Source organism: Dama dama, chromosome 10, assembly GCF_033118175.1.
Source record: "Dama dama isolate Ldn47 chromosome 10, ASM3311817v1, whole genome shotgun sequence".
NCBI lineage: Eukaryota > Metazoa > Chordata > Mammalia > Artiodactyla > Cervidae > Dama > Dama dama.
The window spans coordinates 4,438,959-4,447,466 of NC_083690.1; the positions used below are offsets into that span (position 1 = coordinate 4,438,959).

The following is an 8,508-nucleotide window of genomic DNA, read 5'->3' on the forward strand; positions in this document are numbered from 1 at the left end:
CTTTTCGGCTGACCAGTGAGGCTCAAAATGGGCCATGCTGACCATTCCAGCAGGTCAGCGACAGAATTCTGATGTCTGGCTGAACAAACAGCCCTGAGTATGACCAACCTGGAATCAAGGCTTCCTTGAGTTCCGATTGGTTGAATTAATTTTGTTGTCCGGATGGTCCATGTGCTTTGTATTTTACAGATTATTCAGTGTTTGGGATTTAACAACTGATAACATCCAGTTTTCTGGATCCTGGTGAGAAAATAAGATCCAAACCCAACATCTTCCCTTAAAAAAATGGATGAACTCAAACGCACCTTTATGGTGCAAATATCAGATGTGTGAAATTCTCAGGTTGGGCCAGAGGGGTTTTAACTGGGATTTTTCTGGGACCAGGACCTGCACAAGATTCTGGAAAGCAGTCTCCCACAGCTTCCACAGACGTGATGAAATTGTGTGATGCCACAAAGCATCCTTCCGGTTCCTGGGAGCTCTGACGCTGATCTGACTGGCCAGGAAACTCCTCTAAGCTAAGACTAAGGCACCTATGACTGAATCGCGTAGGAAGTGGGACTTTCCACTCTACAGCAGGATGTTTTGCAATTTCAGTGACAGTTTTTGCAACAGGAGCAATTCTGAGGCAGAGAGATATTGAGAGACAGTGTTTTGTTGCTGCTGAGGCTTTTCTAGGTCAAGAGAGGCTCACAATGCTTTCATATTTGCGGTTCCAGTGATTTTTTTTTTCCTTTTTAATATTTATTTCTTTGAACACCCCGGGTCCTAGGTGAGGCACGCAGGATCTTCGTTGCCAAGTGCGGGATCCCCAATTGCGGCATGTAGGATCTAGTTCCCTGACCAGGGATCGAACTCAGGCACCCTGCATTGGGAGCTCAGAGTCCCAGCCACTGGACCACCAGGGAAGTCCCATCCAATGATATATTTTTAAAATTTTACTTATTTATTTACTTTTGCCTGTGCTCGGTCTTTGGTGCTGCTCAGGCTTTTCTCTAGTTGCCAAGAGCGGGGGCTCGCTCACTAGTTGTGACATGCTGACTTTTCAGCACAGTGGCTTCTCTTGTCAAGGAGCACGGGCTCTAGGCACCCAGGCTTCATAGCTGCAGCACATGGACTCCGTATCTGCGGCTCCCGGGCTCTAGAGCACAGGCTCAATAGTTGTGGCCCACGGGCTTAGTTGCTCTGCAGTATGTGGGAGTTTTCCTGGATCAGGAATTGAACTCGTGTCTCCAGGATCATTAGGCAGATTCTTTACCACTGAGCCACCAGGGAAGTCCCCAGTGATTTTTTTTTTCATTTTAATGAAGAAATTTGAAAATAGCATTATAGGCTTCAGAATGCATTTTAGATGTTTGATTAACAAATGGAGTGTTGATGAGCTCTTCTTTCTGTACATCTGTGACTATACATGTGTGTGCGCTTATTTGGGGATATGACAAATCTAGATCCAGTAGAACTGCTGCCAAGGGTCCAACGTGTGCTGTCAGCTCTGACACCCTGACCTTTTCTCCATTCCCGGTCATCAGGGGTATCACATTCGACAACATTCAGGTTTGCATCATTTGGGGCCTTTAAAATCAATATGTGTTATCTTTATAATAAGAAAAAAAATAAGTTAAAAAATCATTTCATAATTAGTTTAGCTTCAAAGCACATATCAATCCCGTCTCCCCAACCCTCATGATAAAAGAGGTTTACAGTGTTGAATATAATTAAGTGACAGTGTTAGTCACTAAGTCATGCCTGACTCTTTGTGACACCATGGACTGTGGCCCACCAGGCTCTTCTGCCCATGGAATTCTCCATTCGAGAATACTGGAGTGGGTAGCCATTCCCTTTTCCAGGGGATCTTGAACATAATACATATCTATTATTAAGAGAATGGAAAGCCCTGTTGTGAAGATTGTGGAAGAGTTCCTGTGTTAATCTGAAGTTGAAAATAATGGATCCCACTGTGACCCAAACTGTCCCTCATCCACCAGTATATTGAATTTTAAGGGAGAAATCTGAGACTTTGAGAGGCTAACCATTCAAGTTCAAAGTGAGTTTCCAGGTAATGAACTTCCCTCTGAGAAACATATTGTAGCTGTTGTCTCTGAGGGTGAACCAACTTCTGAGACAACCTCTGACTCCCTCAGCGGTGGAAAAAGCGGGAGAGGACGCCGACTCTCCAAAGTGGGGTGTGATGGGTAGCTTTGACCTGTCCCAGGTAATGCATTAAGGGTGTCCAGTCACCAAATGAGAGCTTCATTTGCATTATGGTAACCTTAAACCAGAGGCTTTATACGTTATAAAGTGCTGTGTTTGCTGTTTAGTTGCTAAGTCGTGTCTGACTCTTCTGTGACCCCATGGACTGTAGCCTTGCAGGCTCCTCTGTCCATGGGATTCTCCAGGCAAGAATACTGGAGTGGGTAGCTATTCCCTTCTCCAGGGGGTCTTCCAGACTCCAGGATCAAACCCGGGTATCTAAACCACAGGGAAGCCCTTTAAAGTGCGATACACATTGTTTATTCTGATTGTTAAATCTAGATGGAGAGTAAGTGGGTATTCCTTTTACTCTTTAAATCTCCCTATGTATTTAAACATTTTACATGCCCCCCCCCCCACCCTTGTGGGGGGCATATGGAATGGAGGATCTTAGTTCTGCCACTAGGAATGGAACTCGTGAACCCAGCAGTGGAAGCGTGGAGTCTTAACCACTGGACCACCAGGGAGGTCCAAACATTTTACAATTTAAAAAATTGGAAAAAATTTTGTTTGTTCTACCAGTATTTATATGGCCCCTATAAGGAGGCTGGCCTTGAGCACACAGTCCCTAATGGCCGAAGGCAACTGCTTTCCCTTCCATGCATCCTTTGAGATAAGGTTTACCTAATTTTGTCTCCACTTCCACCTCCCACTTCTCATCACTGGCAGAGCTGACCCCTCCTTCCTGGTGCTCTGGTCATTTCATTCCTGCTCATCACCTTGCACTGAAACTGTTGACGAGTTTGGAAGCTGCAAAGAGTGGTGAGGAAATATGGGACTCCAAGTTCTAGGACCTGTGTGACCTGGGCAAATTATTCCACTTCTCCGAAATTGTTTTCCTATCTGTCAAATGGGTTGCTAATGGAAGTCAACCAGATAGTGTTTGCAAGCGCCGCCGGCAACGTGGAAGAAATCCTAACTTCATTCTTTGGTGTCCCAACGCCTGGCACGTCATGGGCCGTGTCCACGGATGTGGACAGGAGATTCCTGCTCCAGCAAGGTCATCACCTTCAGGACCCCTTCGGTCCAAACTCCGTGTCTGCAGGAAGAACGGCCCGAGGATAAAGGGGAAGTGTCAGCGCAGGGCAACAGCAGGCGGGCAGGCGCTGAGGTGGAAATCCGCTGAGCACACCATCTCTGCCAGGCGCCCGGAGGGCCTGCTGGAGGCAGAGGAAGGCCCGACAGGCGCGACTCACCGCTGGGTCTGCCCTCGCAGCGCCCCCATTTGTGCGCAAGACGCTCGGAACTACATCCCCCAGGAGGCCCCGGGAGTATGCGGCGTCAATAGGAAGGCGGGTGGGCGGCCCCTCCGGCGCCGTGTCTCTTAGCAGGTGCTGGGCCGCCGTGGTGAAGATTGGCGGCCGCGTTGGCCTGTAGCTGCTTCCCGCCCGAGCGGCCGCTCGCCGGTCGCAGAGGAGGCGCGGTCGTAGTGGCTGGTATCCCGGGAGCTACGGGGGCAAGTGGAATTCGCTCGGCCCGCGGCGGCCGGGGGCTCGCGGGCTTCGGCGCCACGGGGCTGCGCTGGTTCTGTAGGTCCCCAGTCTTTTCGCCCCTGCTGGTGCTGTAGATCACTCATGTTTACGGCAAGTATTTACTGAGTCCCTGCTGTGTGCCTATTCCAGTGTCAGGGGCGAGGTGGTCACGGGCAGGCAGGGTCCCTGCCTCGAGGAACTTCTCACCTGCGGAGGAGAGAGGTGTGTAAACGCTAATTTCCAATCCTAGGAAGAGGTGTGAAATAGATTGTTCAGCCCAACACCAGCATTGCCGTCTTCTCGGTTTTCAAATGCTGCACCTACTAATCCTGATTAGTACAGCTCTTTAAACTTGTCTGTATCGTGATTCCTTCTGAAAAATCTAGTGATATGGCTATGGACCATTAGGGCAGTGGTTTTTTTGGCCGTGCCGCGCGGCTTGCGGCATCTTAATTCCCCGACTGGGAACTGAACCCGGGTCTGGTAGTGAAAGCGCAGAGTCCCAACCAGTGGATTGCCCGGGAATTCCCTTTCGTTTTTCTTGTTTGTGTGTGTGTTTTTCAGGGGGAAAAAAAAAAGAAAAAGGCACATGCATCTACAGTTACGTATATCACTTCAGGGGCTTCATGGACTTTCCGAAGTCCACCTGCAGAAATCTGTCAGGGGGCTCTAGATATAGACATCCCCTCCCCAATGTCAGCTAGAGCAGCCCCTACGTTTTAACTGTTTTACCTTCAAGAAAGATTTCCTTTGATCCAAATCTACTGCAGGAGGAAAGTCAAAAAGAGGGAACACCCAGGTTGATGGTCTAGCCGTAATTCTAGATCCAACATTCTCTTTTGAAGTCCTTGCCAGCAAGACTACTTTCTAGTCTCAGATAAACGTGACTAGATTGAATTCTAGTTAACTAGACTAGCATGGTGGTGTGGGGGGCACCTTCTTATTCAGATCATTCTCATTCTTCTAGAACATTCCCCTGCCTGCTACACTTGCCAGTTAGAAACTGTAAACAATTTAGATGACTATCACTTGGGGGCTGGTTTAGTAATTTTGGAAAATCCGTTCTATGCGCTGTACTGCATCCCTTGAAAGGGAGTGGAGATTTCCAGGAATTGGGCCACTGCCCACTTTTTGACCTTTCTGGTGAGCCTTGGAACTGTCATGGTGCCTGTGGGTATCATGTAGTTTGCTGATGTGTTACAATGAGAACTTCCCAGGTGGTGCAGTGATAAAGAACTCCTGCCAATGCAGGAGATGCAGTTTCAGTCCCAGAGTCAGGAAGATACCCTCGAGGAAGAAATGGCAACAGACTCCAGTATTGCTGCCTGGAGAGAGGAGCCTGGAGGGCTACAGTCCATGGGGTCGCAAAGAGTTGAATATGACTTAGCCAGCAGGCATGCCTCCCTTGAAAAGTGTGATGGGTTTCCATGTGCTAATGTGCAAGGATGGTCAATATATTAATATATTAGTAAATGAAAAGAGCATGTTTACCATGCAGTGTGATAGTATAATCCCATGTTTGTAGATAACAGGGGAAAAATTTTTTTTCTTGCCCGTGTGGCATGCAGGATCTTAGTTCCCTGACCAGGGATCAACCCTTGCCCCCTGCAGGGGAAGTGTGGAGTATTAACCATTGGATCGCCAGGGAAGTTGTAGGAAAAATAATTTTTAAAATTTGAAAATCTGAAGATAGATTCAAGAAATAATATGGCAACCTCTAGAGAGTAGAATTGGGATTAGGAGGTTGTGCTTTTTACATTTTTTAAATGTTCTTTATGCACTTTTGTGGTTTTCAGTGAGTATGTAAACATGTTATGACACATGGAACATACTCCGTGGATATATTTCCAGTGTAAAACTTAAAAGGCAAAACAGAAGAAGCATGCTTAATCTTAAAGGAAGACTTTCATACTTTGCTCTTTATTTTTAGAGTAAAAACTGTAAAAAAAAAAATCTCATTAACTGAAATATTTTTTAACTGGAATGCAGAGGATTAGGAAAGTGGTTTTTAAAAAGCAGATTGTGCCCATAGAGAAACTAATGTGTGAAGTTTTCAAGTGCTCTGTGAAGTTTGCCAATAATGAAGGAAACACGTTGTTGCTTAGTGGCCAAGTCGTGTCTGACTCTCTGCGATCCTATGGACTGCAGCCCTCTAGGCTCCTCTGTCCATGGATTCTCCAGGCAAGAATACTGGAGTGGGTTGCCATTTCCTTCTCCAAGGGATCTTCCCAACCCAGGGGTTGAACTCAAGTCTCCTGCACTGGCAGGCGGATTCTTTACTGCTGAGCCACCAGGGAAGGAAGCACTGCACAGACCTCCCTGCAAAGTAAGCACACACACAGAAACACACACACCGCAGGTATCAAATTAACACAGACTTTTTAACGAGAACCTATAAAGTCTCATACCTTAACTCCCCCTGAAGATATAGAACTGAAGCTAAAATTTTAAAAATATAGTTGAAATAAGAAAAATGACTGAAAGGGTGTTTGCTCAGGAAAGCCTTAGGACAAGTCTCGTAACCCACAGATCAGTATCAAAAACCAGGTGGCATTTCACCTGTTCTGTAGAGGGCACCCTCAGGTGTGAACTCTGGGGCTGCAGCTGGAAGCACAGTGGACACCACCCCACTCCCATCCCCACCCCCAAGAACAGTCCTCCAGCAGCTTTCTTTTTTGCAGTGCAGGAGCTCTTTGTGTCTGCTTCAGTAATTGCAATGCACAGGCCTCAGTAGTTGTGACTTAGTTGCTCCTCCGCATGTGGGATCTTAGTTCCTGAACCAGAGAGTGAGCCCGTGTCCCCTGCGAAGATTCTTAACCTCTGGACCACCAGGGAGGTCCCTGGAAGCAGTTCCTAATGCTGCTGAGGGAGGATTTCAGGACGGGTACTCATTTCAGAATTAAAGATCATGAAGTTTCCTGGAGGGCCCCTAGGATGTATTTTTGGGAAACTGTGAAAGTGCCTGTAGGTAGAAGGTACCACGCCTCACTCCTTACCATACTGTGAGCCCCTTGAGGGTGGATTCAGCAGTCTGTTCCTTGAGTTCCTTGATTTTAGCCTAGACAACATTCTCAACACACTGTGAAAGAATTGCTGCAGATTCTGGAAAGTCACAATTGAAAAAAATTTTAAATGGCTTCTGCAGGATTTCTCTGCTTTCGGAAAACAACACGGCATCTTAAGGAGGACTGTCTCAGCTAGAGAAAGGGATGAGCCTCTCCTAGGTCTATTTGTCTGCTATCTTTACTGCCAGCTTTAATTAGGTAGGCTGCTATTAACAGTTGCTATACAAAATCCACACGGGGAATTCCGTGGCAGTCCAGTGGTTAGGACTCCGCACTTTGACTGATGAGGGCTTGGCTAGGCAACTAAGATCCCACAAGCCGCCTGGCCTGGCCTGGCCTAAAATAAAATCCATGTGATAGGTTTTGGTGTTTTTTTTTTTTTTTTTTGTTTTAAGCCTCTTTGTTTTGTTTTGTTTGCTTTTAAAACCTCTTAGTAAGGGAAGAGGAAGTAAAAAACAAAAGCCAACACCTAGGAGGCAGAATTGGGAAGCAGTTAAACTCCTCTATCTCACTTCCCCTTCACTCACCACCAAGGATGCTTCTCAAGACACAAGAACACTTGAGCGGTCCAAGACTGTTATAGATTTGGTCCTAAAGATGGAACCCTTGTTTTCTAGGGCTTTGAGTATAATTAACAAGTTTTATTAAATATAAGTCCGAAGAAAACTGAAATGAACTTTTTAAAGCAGAAATAGAATGGATCTCATTTTCTAATCAATGCAGTAAAAAAAAAATTTTTTTTTTTTTATAGAGAGAAATTTTCTGGAACAGTTTGAGCAGTTGGCCAACTCTTGGCTCAAAGAGGAAATAATAAAAATGGCAGTGATGGGAATTCCCTGGTGGTCCAATGGTTGGGGAACTGAGATTCCACACACCGCACAGCCAAAAATAGAATATGAAAACTGCAATGACTATTTTGAAATCATCAATAAAGACATTACTTTATACAGAAATTATGAAATACAACCAAAGCTGCACGTAGAGGAAATTGTTGTTCGGTCATTAAATCGTGTCCAACTCTTTGTGACTCCATGGACTGTAGCACGCCAGGCTTCCCTGTCCAGGCACCCCTGTCCTTCACTGTCTCCTAGAGCTTGCTCAAATTCATGTCGGTGATGCCATCAAACTGTCTCATCCTCTGCTGGCCCCATTCTCTTAGAAAAATATTTACGGCCTCAAATGCTTTTATCATCAAATAACAAAGGCAATAAAATACATTGATGTTCATTGAAAGTTTATTTTGTATAAAGCCTGCACTTAAATATATTTCATTGACCTTTATAGTACTTATGAGGTGGGCTCTGTTTTTTTTTTGTGGGGGAGGCTCTGTTTTTTGCCCTTATCTTTTCAGAATGCTTAGAAGCAATAAGATATATCCATGCAGTGTTCTATGTTCTTAGTTTCCAAGAGGTATTATTCGACATCTCTCTTGGTTCAAAGCTACAAACACTTAATGTTTAGCATGTATGGGGTACATTAAGGGATAAAGAAATGAGTTACTGCTGTTCTCTATCTTGTAAAACTCTAGTCATGTATGTGATGTTGATATACGTATATTAGAAGGGCAGGAGAAGATTGCAGTTAATCCTCCTAGTTAAGGAGAACTGTGTTAAGTGCTAAAAATGATCTCTAAACAAAGCACTGGAAAATAGAGGGGGAAAAGGTAGAAGTAGTGACAGATATCCTCTTCTTGGGTTCTAAAATCACTGCAGACGGTGACT

General features: G+C 45.4%; 1 long non-coding RNA gene across 1 annotated transcript; it reads left to right on the plus strand.

The window, feature by feature from the left end:
• The first annotated feature begins 3,561 nt into the window (after positions 1–3,561).
• Positions 3,562–8,025, plus strand: LOC133063999 (uncharacterized). The gene is made up of 2 exons (XR_009694548.1): positions 3,562–3,944; positions 7,539–8,025. It is a non-coding gene; the product is annotated as an uncharacterized LOC133063999 (long non-coding RNA).
• The last annotated feature ends 483 nt before the right edge of the window (positions 8,026–8,508 follow it).